This window comes from Pongo pygmaeus, chromosome 1 (genome assembly GCF_028885625.2).
Source record: "Pongo pygmaeus isolate AG05252 chromosome 1, NHGRI_mPonPyg2-v2.0_pri, whole genome shotgun sequence".
Lineage (NCBI taxonomy): Eukaryota > Metazoa > Chordata > Mammalia > Primates > Hominidae > Pongo > Pongo pygmaeus.
Genome location: NC_072373.2, coordinates 16,238,742 through 16,251,824, shown reverse-complemented (window position 1 = coordinate 16,251,824; position 13,083 = coordinate 16,238,742). Strand labels below are relative to the sequence as shown.

Below are 13,083 nucleotides of genomic sequence, written 5' to 3'. Positions count from 1 at the left end.
ACTGTGCAAATGAGGCAGAACCACTTTTTCTACCACCAGAATCTGAGCTGTCCTTGGGAATGGCTTTAACCACCAGAATGTGGCAGAAATGACATGGTGCCTGTCCAGGAAGCTGGGCTGTAAGAGTCCTTGAAGTGTTCAGATTTCCCCTTTTCAAACCCGAACACCACCTGGCTGTGAAGATGCCTAGTCTGGCCCCTGGGAGACTAAGTGGTCCCATGGAGGAGATACAAGGCTCCAAGTTTGGCATCCAGCCTCTAGACCTCCCAGCCTGGCTCATCTACCTCCTGAATGAAACTGCTCAAGTGGCCCAGGTGACAGCAGCAGCAAAACCACTGGCCAACCCATGCAACAGTGGGAAATAGTACAGCATTGCTATCCTAAACCACGAAGTTTTGTGGTGGCCGATTATGCCTCAAGATATAATTGATCTAAGATGAGATCAGAACATTTATTGTGCTAGATTAAGAAGCGCTGCTTGTGGTGAGGAGCTGACAGACAGAAAAAGCACTGCAAAATTCTAAGATCTCATTAACTTGGACCCTTTAAACTCAAAGATTGGTTAAGTTTGCTAAAGAAGCTAAAAATGGCACAGAACTTGTGACAGAAACTACAACTCACATTCAACTAGGTTAGCTCTAAAAGATTTTCCCTTGAATTCCAGAAAAAACTGAAAAGCTTTCATCAAAAAAGGAGCAGGGGTCGCTATTCTTATATCGGATAAAACAGACTTTAAACCAACAACAGTAAAACAGGACAAGGAAGGGTATTACATAATGATAAAGTGTTAAATTCAACAAGACTTAACTATCCTAGATATATATGCACCCAACATTGGAGCACCCAGATTCATAAAATAAGTACTTGTAGAGCTATGAAAAGACTAAGATAGCCACACAATTATGGTGGAGGACTTCAACACCCCATTGGCAGCATTAGACAGATCATCGAGGCAGAAAACTAACAAAGAAATTCTGGACTTAAATTTTACACTTGACCAATTGGACCTAATAGAAATCTACAGAATATTCCACCCATCAACCACAGAATATACATTACTCATCTGTAAATGGAACATACTGCAAGATCAACCACATGCTCAGCCATAAAGCAAGTCTCAATAAATTTAAAAAAAATGGAAATAATATCATCCATATCCTTGGACGACAGTGGGATAAAAATAGAAATCAATACCAAGAAGAACTCTTAAAGCCACATACTTACATGGAAATTAAACAACTTGTTCCTGAATGACTTTTGGGTAAACAACAAAATTAAGGCAAAAATGAAAAAAAAAATTTCTTTTAAATGAGTAAAAACAGGCTGGGTACGGTGGCTCAGGCCTGTAATCCCAGCACTTTGGGAGGCCAAGGCAGGTGGATCACTTGAGGTCAGAAGTTTGAGACCAGCCTGGCCAACATGGTGAAACCCTGTCTCTACCAAAAATATAAAAAATAGCTGAGTGTGGTGGCACACACCTATAAACTCAGCTACTTGGGAGGCTGAGGCAGGAGAATCACTTGAACCCGGGAGGCAGACGTTGCAGTGAGCCAAGATTGTGCCACTGCACTCCAGCCTGGCCGACAGAGCGAGACTCTGTCTAATAAATAAATAAATAAATAAATAAAAACAGAGACACAAGATACCAAAATCTCTGGGATGCAGCAAAAGCAGTGTTAACAGAAAACTTCATAGTGCTAAATGCCTACCTCTAAAAGTTAGAAATATCTCAATTTAATGATGTAACATCACACCTAAAGGAACTAGAAAAACAAGAACAGTCTAACCTCAAAGCCAGCAGAAGGAAAGAAATAACTGAAATCAGAGCAGACCTGAACAAAATTGAGACCCCAAATCCATACAAAGAATCAACGAAACCAAAAGTTGATTTGAAAGGATAAACAAGATTGATAGACCACTAACTAGAATAACAAAGAAAAAGAGAGATGATCCAAATAAGCACAATAAAAAATGACAAAGATGACATTACAATTGATCCTCAAAGAATACAAAAGTTCGGGGGTGGAGCCAAGATGGCTGAATAGGAACAGCTCCGGTCTACAGCTCCTAGCGTGAGTGATGCAGAAGACGGGTGATTTCTGCATTTCCATCTGAGGTACCGGGTTCATCTCACTAGGGAGTGCCAGATAGTGGGTGCAGGACAGTGGGTGCAGCGCACTGTGCGCGAGCCAAAGCAGGGCGAGGCATTGCCTCACTCGGGAAGCACAAGTGGTCAGGGAGTTCCCTTTCCTAGTCAAAGAAAGGAGTGACAGACGGCACCTGGAAAATCGGGTCACTCCCACCCTAATACTGCACTTTTCCAACAGGCTTAAAAAACGGCACACCAGGAGATTACATCCCGCACCTGGCTTGGAGGGTCCTACGCCCATGGAGTCTCGCTGATTGCTAGCACAGCAGTCTGAGATCAAACTGCAAGGTGGCAGCAAGGCTGGGGGAGGGGCACCTGTCACTGCCCAGGCTTGATTAGGTAAACAAAGCAGCCAGGAAGCACGAGCTGGGTGGAGCCCACCACAGCTCAAGGAGGCCTGCCTGCCTCTGTAGGCTCCACCTCTGGGGGCAGGGCACAGACAAACAAAAAGACAGCAGTAACCTCTGCAGACTTAAATGTCCCTGTCTGACAGCTTTGAAGAGAGTAGTGGTTCTCCCAGCACGCAGCTGGAGATCTGAGAACGGGCAGACTGCCTCCTCAAGTGGGTCCTTGACCCCTGAGCAGCCTAACTGGGAGGCACCCCCAAGCAGGGGCAGACTGACACCTCACACGGCCGGGTACTCCTCTGAGACAAAACTTCCAGAGGAACGATCAGGCAGCAGCATGTGTGGTTCACCAAGATCCGCTGTTCTACAGCCACTGCTGTTCTGCAGCCACCGCTGCTGATACCCAGGCAAACAGGGTCTGGAGTGGACCTCTAGCAAACTCCAACAGACCTGCAGCTCAGGGTCCTGTCTGTTAGAAGGAAAACTAACAAACAGAAAGGGCATCCACACCAAAAACCCTTCTGTACGTCACCATCATCAAAGACCAAAAGTAGATAAACCACAAAGATGGGGAAAAAACAGAGCAGAAAAACTGGAAACTCTAAAAAGCAGAGCGCCTCTCCTCCTCCAAAGGAATGCAGCTCCTCACCAGCAACGGAACAAAGCTGGACGGAAAATGACTTTGATGAGCTGAGAGAAGAAGGCTTCAGACGATCAAACTACTCCGAGCTACAGAAGGAAATTCAAACCAATGGCAAACAAGTTAAAAACTTTGAAAAAAAAATTAGACGAATGGATAACTAGAATAACCAACAAAGAGAAGTCCTTAAAGGAGCTGATGGAACTGAAAGCCAAGGCTTGAGAACTACGTGAAGAATGCAGAAGCCTCAGGAGCCAATACAACCAACTGGAAGAAAGGGTATCAGTGATGGAAGACGAAATGAATGAAATGAAGTGAGAAGGGAAGTTTAGAGAAAAAAGAATAAAAAGAAACGAACAAAGCCTCCAAGAAATATGGGACTATGTGAAAAGACCAAATCTACGTCTGATTTGTGTACCCGAAAATGACGGGGAGAATGGAACCAAGTTGGAAAACACTCTGCAGGATATTATCCAGGAGAACTTCCCCAATCTAGCAAGGCAGGCCAACATTCAGATTCAGGAAATACAGAGAATGCCACAAAGATACTCCTCGAGAAGAGCAACTCCAACACACATAATTGTCAGATTCACCAAAGTTGACATGAAGGAAAAAATGTTAAGGGCAGCCAGAGAGAAAGGTCGGGTTACCCACAAAGGGAAGCCCATCAGACTAACAGCGGATCTCTCGGCAGAAACTCTACAAGCCAGAAGAGAGTGGGGGCCAATATTCAACAATCTTAAAGAAAAGAATTTTCAACCCAGAATTTCATATACAGCCAGACTAAGCTTCATAAGTGAAGGAGAAATAAAATACTTTACAGACAAGCAAATGCTGAGAGATTTTGTCACCACCAGGCCTGTCCTAAAAGAGCTCCTGAAGGAAGCACTAAACTTGGAAAGGAACAACCGGTACCAGCCACTGCAAAAACATGCCAAAATGTAAAGACCATCAAGGCTAGGAAGAAACTGCATCAACTAATGAGCAAAATAACCAGCTAACATCATAATGACAGGACCAAATACACACATAACAATATTAACTTTAAATGTAAATGGGCTAAATGCTCCAATAAAAACACACGGACTGGCAAATTGGATAAAGAGTCAAGACCCATCAGTGTGCTGTATTCGGGAAACCCATCTCACGTGCAGAGACACACATAGGCTCAAAATAAAGGGATGGTGGAAGATCTACCAAGCAAATGGAAAACAAAAAAAGGCAGGGGTTGCAATCCTAGTCTCGGATAAAACAGACTTTAAACCAACAAAGATCAAAAGAGACAAAGAAGGCCATTACATAATGGTAAAGGGATCAATTCAACCAGAAGAGCTAACTATCCTAAATATATATGCACCCAATACAGGAGCACCCAGATTCATAAAGCAAGTCCTTAGTGACCTACAAAGAGACTTAGACTCCCACACAATAATAATGGGAGACTTTAACACCCCACTGTCAACATTAGACAGATCAACGAGACAGAAAGTTAACAAGGATACCCAGGAATTGAACTCAGCTCTGCACCAAAAGGACCTAATAGACATCTACAGAACTCTCCACCCCAAATCAACAGAATATACATTTTTTTCAGCACCACATCACACCTATTCCAAAATTGACCACATAGTTGGAAGTAAAGCACTCCTCAGCAAATGTAAAAGAACAGAAATTATACCAAACTGTCTCTCAGACCACATTGCAATCAAATTAGAACTCAGGACTAAGAAACTCACTCAAAACCGCTCAACTAAATGGAAACTGAACAACCTGCTCCTGAATGACTACTGGGTACATAACAAAATGAAGGCAGAAATAAAGATGTTCTTTGAAACCAATGAGAACAAAGACACAACATACCAGAATCTCTGGGACACATTCAAAGCAGTGTGTAGAGGGAAATTTATAGCACTAAATGCCCACAAGAGAAAGCAAGAAAGATCCAAAATTGACACCCTTACGTCACAATTAAAAGAACTAGAAAAGCAAGAGCAAGCACATTCAAAAGCTAGCAGAAGGCAAGAAATAACTAAAATCGGAGCAGAACTGAAGGAAATAGAGACACAAAAAACCCTTCCAAAAATTAATGAATCCAGGAGCTGGTTTTTTTGAAAAGATCAACAAAATTGATAGACCGCTAGCAAGACTAATAAAGAAGAAAAGAGAGAAAAATCAAATAGACACAATAAAAAATGATAAAGGGGATATCACCACCGATCCCACAGAAATACAAACTACCATCAGAGAATACTACAAACACCTCTACACAAATAAACTAGAAAATCTAGAAGAAGTGGATAAATTCCTTGACACATACACCCTCCCAAGACTAAACCAGGAAGAAGTTGAATCTCTGAATAGACCAATAACAGGATCTGAAATTGTGGCAATAATCAATAGCTTACCAACCAAAAAAAGTCCAGGACCAGATGGATTCACAGCTGAATTCTACCAGAGGTACAAGGAGGAGCTGGTACCATTCCTTCTGAAACTATTCCAATCAACAGAAGAGGAGGGAATCCTCCCTAACTCATTTTATGAGGCCAGCATCATCCTGATACCAAAGCCTAGCAGAGACACAACTAAAAAAGAGAATTTTAGACCAATATCCTTGATGAACATTGATGCAAAAATCCTCAATAAAATACTGGCAAACCGAATCCAGCAGCACATCAAAAAGCTTATCCACCATGATCAAGTGGGCTTCATCCCTGGGATGCAAGGCTGGTTCAACATACGCAAATCAAATGTAATCCAGCATATAAACAGAACCAAAGACAAAAACCACATGATTATCTCAATAGATGCGGAAAAGGCCTTTGACAAAATTCAACAACACTTCATGCTAAAAACTCTCAATAAATTAGGTATTGATAGGACGTATCTCCAAATAATAAGAGCTATCTACGACAAACCCACAGCCAATATCATATTGAATGGGCAAAAACTGGAAGCATTCCCTTTGAAAACTGGCACAAGACAGGGATGCCCTCTGTCACCACTCCTATTCAACATAGTGTTGGAAGTTCTGGCCAGGGCAGTTAGGCAGGAGAAGGAAATCAAGGGTATTCAATTAGGAAAAGAGGAAGTCAAATGGTCCCTGTTTGCAGATGACATGATTGTATATCTAGAAAACCCCATTGTCTCAGCCCAAAATCTCCTTAAGCTGATAAGCAACTTCAGCAAAGTCTCAGGATACAAAATCAATGTACAAAAATCACAAGCATTCTTATACACCAATAACAGACAAACAGAGAGCCAAATCATGAGTGAACTCCCATTCACAATTGCTTCAAAGAGAATAAAATACCTAGGAATCCAACTTACAGGGGATGTGAAGGACCTCTTCAAGGAGAACTACAAACCACTGCTCAAGGAAATAAAAGAGGACACAAACAAATGGAAGAACATTCCATACTCATGGGTAGGAAGAATCAATATCGTGAAAATGGCCATACTGCCCAAGGTAATTTATAGATTCAATGCCATCCCCATCAAGCTACCAATGACTTTCTTCACAGAATTGGAAAAAACTACTTTAAAGTTCATATGGAACCAAAAAAGAGCCCGCATCGCCAAGTCAATCCTAAGCCAAAAGAACAAAGCTGGAGGCATCATGCTACCTGACTTCAAACTATACTACAAGGCTACAGTAACCAAAACAGCATGGTACTGGTACCAAAACAGAGATATAGATGAATGGATCAGAACAGAGCCCTCAGAAATAATGCCGCATATCTACAACCATCTGATCTTTGACAAACCTGACAAAAACAAGCAATGGGGAAAGGATTCCCTATTTAACAAATGGTGCTGGGAAAACTGGCACCATTCAGCCATATGTAGAAAGCTGAAACCGGATCCCTTCCTTACACCTTATATAAAAATTAATTCAAGATGGATTAAAGACTTACATGTTAGACCTAAAACCATAAAAACCCTAGAAGAAAATCTAGGCAGTACCATTCAGGACATAGGCATGGGCAAGGACTTCATGTCTAAAACACCAAAAGCAATGGCAACAAAAGCCAAAATTGACAAACGGGATCTAATTAAACTAAAGAGCTTCTGCACAGCAAAAGAAACTACCATCAGAGTGAACAGGCAACCTACAAAATGGGAGAAAACTTTCGCAACCTACTCATCTGACAAAGGGCTAATATCCAGAATCTACAATGAACTCCAACAAATTTACAAGAAAAAAACAAACAACCCCATCAAAATTTACAAGAAACAAACAAACAACTCCATCAAAAAGTGGGTGAAGGATATGAACAGACACTTCTCAAAAGAAGACATTTATGCAGCCAAAAAACACATGAAAAATGCTCATCATCACTGGCCATCAGAGAAATGCAAATCAAAACCACAATGAGATACCATCTCACACCAGTTAGAATGGCGATCATTAAAAAGTCAGGAAACAACAGGTGCTGGAGAGGATGTGGAGAAATAGGAACACTTTTACATTGCTGGTGGGACTGTAAACTAGTTCAACCATTGTGGAAGTCAGTGTGGCGATTCCTCAGGGATCTAGAACTAGAAATACCATTTGACCCAGCCATCCCATTACTGGGTATATACCCAAAGGGTTATAAATCATGCTGCTATAAAGACACATGCACACGTATGTTTATTGCGGCACTATTCACAATAGCAAAGACTTGGAACCAACCCAAATGTCCAACAACGATAGACTGGATTAAGAAAATGTGGCACATATACACCATGGAATACTATGCAGCCATAAAAAATGAAGAGTTCATGTCCTTTGTAGGGACATGGATGAAATTGGAAACCATCATTCTCAGCAAACTATCGCAAGGGCAAAAAACCAAACACCGCATGTTCTCACTTATAGGTGGGAATTGAACAATGAGAACACATGGACACAGGAAGGGGAACGTCACACTCTGGGGACTGTTGTGGGGTGGGGGGAGGGGGAGGGATAGCAATAGGAGATATACCTAATGCTAAATGACGAGTTAATGGGTGCAGCACACCAACATGGCACATGTATACATACATAACAAACCTGCACATTGTGCGCATGTACCCTAAAACTTAAAGTATAATAATAATAAAATAAAATAAAATAAAAAAATACAAAAGATCTTCAGAGACTATTATGAATACCTCTATGCATACAAACTAGAACATCTAGATGAAATGGCTAAACTCCTGGAAACACACACTCTTCCAAGACTGAAGCAGGAAGAAATTGAAACCTCAAACAGACGAATATTAAGTTCTTAAATTGAATATGTAATAAAAAGCCTATCAACCAAAAAAAGTCCTGGACCAGAGGGATTCACAACTGAATTCTACCAGACATAAGAAGAAGAGCTAGTACCAATTCTACTGAAACTATTCCAAAAAACTGAGGAGGAGGGACTCCTCCCTAATGCATTCTATGAAGCTAGCATCACCCTGATACCAAAACCTGGCAGAAACACAACAAAAAAAGAAAACGACAGGCCAAGATCCCTGATGAAGACAGATGCAAAAATCTTCAGCAAACTACTAGTAAACCAAATTAGGCAGCACATCAGAGTTAATTCACTATGATCAAGTCAGCTTCATTCCTAGGATGCAAGGTTGGTTCAACATACACAAGTCAATATATGTGATTCATCACATAAACAGAATTAAAATAAAAAACCATATGATCATATCAATAGACATGAAAAAACCTTTCCATATAATTCAACATCCCTTCATGGTAAAGACCCCCAAGAAATGAAGGACAGAGGGAATACAACTCAAAATAATAAGACTCATCTATGACAAACAAATGGCTGGAAGCATTCCCCTTGAAACTGGAACAAGACAAGGATGCCCACTCTTATCACTCCTATTCAACATAGTACTGGAAGTTCTAGGCAGAGCAGCCAGTCCAGATAAATAAATAAAAGACATTCAAATAGAAAAAGAAGTCAAAATATCTCTCTTCACTGATCATATGATTGTATAGTCAGAGAACCCTTAAAGACTCTGCCAAAAGCCTCCTGGAATTGATAAAATAACTTCAGTAAAGTTTCAGGATACAAAATCAATGTACAAAACTTAGTAGCATTTCTACACACTAGTAACATTCAAGCTGAGAGCCAAATCAAAAACACAATCTCATTTACAATAGACACACACACAGACCAATACCTAAGAATACATCTAACCAAAAAGGTAAAAGATCTCTACAAAGAGAACTACAAAAACACTGCTGAAAAAAATTATGGATGACACAAACAAATGGGAAAACATTCCTTGCTCATGGATTGGAAGACTCAACATAGGAGTTGAACAATGAGAACACAGGGACACAGGGAGGGGAACATCACACACCAGGGCCTGTTGTGGGGTGGGGGGCTAGGGGAGGGATAGCATTAGGAGAAATACCTAATGTAGATGATGGGTTGATGGGTGCAGCAAACCACCATGGCACATGTATACCTATGTAACAAACCTGCACGTTCTGCACATGTATCCCAGAACTTAAAGTATAATAAAAAAAAAATGACCATACTGCCCAAAGCAGTCTACAGACTCTATTCCTATCAAACTACCAATGTCATTTTTCCCAGAGCTAGAAAAAAAACTATTCTAAAATCCATATAGAACCGAAAAAAAGCCCAAGTAGCAAAAGCAATCCTAAACAAAAGGAACAAATCCAAAGGCAACAATTACCCTACTTCAAACTATACTCTAAGCCTATAGTAACCAAAACAGCATGGTACTGGTACAAAAACAGACACATAGATCAATGGAACAGAATAGCAAACCCAGAAATAAAAAGCCACACACCTATAGCCATCTGATCTTTGACAAAGTCAACAAAAATAAGCAATGGGGAGAGGGCTCCCTACTCAATAAATGGTGCTGGGATAGCTGGCTAGCCATATGCAGAAGAATGAAACTGGACCCCTACCTTTCACCATATACAAAAATTAACCCAAGACTGATTAAAGATTTAAATGAAAGACCTCAAACTATAGGAGGAAAACCTAGAAAACATTATTCTGGACATGGGCCTTAGGAAAGAATTTATGACTAAGTCTTCAAAAGCAATTGCAAAAAAACAAAAATTGGCAAATGAGACCTAATTAAACTAAAGAGCTTCTGCACAGCAAAAGAAACTATCAATAGAATAAAAAACAACCCACAGAATGGGAGATAATATTCCCAAACTATGTAACTGACAAAGGTCTAATATCCAGAATCTATAAGGGAATTAAATAATCAAACAAGCAAAAAATAAATAACCCCATTAAAAAATGGGTAAAAGATATGAACAGATACTTCTCAAAAGAAGACATACAAGTGGCCAACACATGAAAAAAATGCTCAACATCACTAATCATCAGAGAAATGAAAATCAAAGCCACAATGAGATACCACCTCACATTAATCAGAATAGCTATTATTAGAAAGTAAAAACAAAACAAAACAATAGATGCTAGTGAGGCTGCAGAGAAAAGGGAACATTTACACACTGTTGATGAGAATGTAAATTAGTCTAGCCACTGTGGAAAGCAGTTTGGAGATTTCTCAAAGCACTTTAAATCAGAACTACCTTTCAAGTCAGCAATCCCATTACTGGGTATATATACTCAAATAAAATAAATTGTTATACCAAACAGACACATGCACTCATATGTTCACTGCAGCACTATTCACCATAGCAATGACATGGAATCAACCTAGGTGCCCATCAACAGTAGACTGGATAAAGAAAATGGGGGTACATATATACCATGGAATACTATGCAGCCATAAAGAAAAATAAAATCATGTCCTTTGCAGCAACGTGGATGCAGTTGGATGCCATTATCCTAAGCAAATTAATGCAGTAATAGAAAACCAAATACCAGATGTTCTCACTTATAAACGGGAGCTAAACGTTTGGTACTAATGGACATAAAGAAGGCAACAATAGACACTGGGGACTAGTAGATATTGTAGGTAGAAAAGGGGACAAGGGTTGAAAAACTGTTGAGTACTATGAGCAGTATCTCAGTGATGGGACCACTCATACCTCATATATCAGCATCACACAATATATCCATGTAACAAACCTGCATATGTACCCCCTAAATCTAAAATGAAAGTTGAAATTATATTTAAAAAGGAATACACTAAAATAAAATAACTTTTAAGAAAAGCTCTCAAAAGAGCTGAGATTCAGAAATTCAGAGAGCAGGACAGTTCTATTGTATTATTGCACTGAAGACACTTACTTCCACCATCTCTCGCGACATTTTCTGGCATCTGTGCTAAATGTAGGGGAAATATTCCTTCTGTGATTACTCTATAGAGTTTTATCACTAGTCCCCTGTTCAATAACCTTCTCTAAACTAAGCCCCCTAAATTAGATTCTTAAAATTCAGAAAAGTGCATGGAATGTATACCTAAAACACAGAACCTACCACTCTAGAAAAAAAATATTTTGTATACATTTATTTAGGAATGTGAAAAGGCATGGATATTCACAAAACTAATGCTAGAGATTCTCATCCAAAGAACCGAGATAACTGATCATCTTTAGATAATGGTGTTCAAGCTGGGAAAAAATGACAACTTGTTTTTAGCTAAAAGATGTCCTTTTGTCACAGTGAGGGCTTGAACAGGTATGAATTGGCTCCTGCTCACCTTTCTAGCATTACCTATAACCACTTACAAACTACGGGCTGAGAACTACATCGGATGACTTGGTGCTTCTTTGTTATCACATCTGCTGCTCCTTAGCAAGTAAGGCCCTTCGTCTTTCTCCTCCATTGAGCTGACCCAGACTCCAACCTGACACCAGTGCCTCTCCTCTGGTCCTTAATGTGGCCCTTGCAGGACACTGTCATAACACTCATTTCATGCGATACTCATTTCACATGAGCTCCTTCCATACCTGTCTTCTCTGTGAGGCTCCCAGCATCTTAAGGTAGGGGCTTCACTTCTGTATTCTTGGTACCTACACTAGTGCATGACATGTAATCAGTGCTAAATAAATGTCTCCTGAATAACTATCAGCCTGTATGTACTAGCTACTTGCACATCCACTTGAATGCCTCCACCACCAGACCAAAGAGTCCTTCCTGGCTTCCCTGTTTCAGTAAATACACCTCTGCCCATGTAGACACTCGATCTAGAAACTTGAGGGGCACACAGAGCCTCCCCTCTCACTCACCCCTAACAGCTAGCCCTTCTGATTCCACCTCCCAGTCTCTGGGCACTTCCCTGTCTCTGCCATCATCTGCTTGGGTGTCTACAATGCAGTCCTAAATCATTTCCCTGCTTCTACTTTTTTCTTCCCCCAGTACATTCTCCACACAGCCACCAGACCAATCTCTTAAAGTGTAGAGAGGGTCAACCATTCCCTCCTCCAGAGTCCCTACATGGTTCCCCATAACATAGAGAATAACATATAGTCCCTGACACTGGGGGGGAGATCTCACATTACTGGGCTTCCTGCTGCCTCATGTCAAGTTGCTGTGAGCACTGGTCAAGCCCTAGTCACTTGAATCCTCCCAGATGCCAAGAATGCTCTGAGATGCTGCCTGACTCATGCATTTAGCAGGTATCAGTTCCTGCACTGGGGACATTCTTCCTCCTGCTCTCCTCTCGAGGCCTTCCTTGACCATCCCATTGAACGTGGCACCTCACCCTCATCCTCTGCAGTGACTTTGGGTTCCAGAACCCTATTTACTTCCTTTATAGCACTTGCTCCAAGCTGTAATTAGTTTGCCTGTTTGTTTACTTGTTTACTTTAGGTGTCTCTCACTGGAGGTAAGCTTCATCAGGATAAGTCTCTTTCATGTCACGTGTCCATTGTATCTCCAGCATTAAAACACTGCCTGATACAGAGGAGATGTTCAGAAAACATGCAATGAGTAAAGGAATAAATAACGCAGGAGAAGGCAACAGGTACATCACTTATGCCACTCTCTGCATCCCGCATA

General features: G+C 40.8%; 1 protein-coding gene across 3 annotated transcripts in view; it reads right to left on the bottom strand.

Moving 5' to 3' along the window:
* The window catches only part of PCNX2 (pecanex 2), a 319,512-nt gene that overhangs the window by 62,456 nt on the left and 243,973 nt on the right, over positions 1-13,083 (bottom strand). The window lies entirely within an intron of this gene.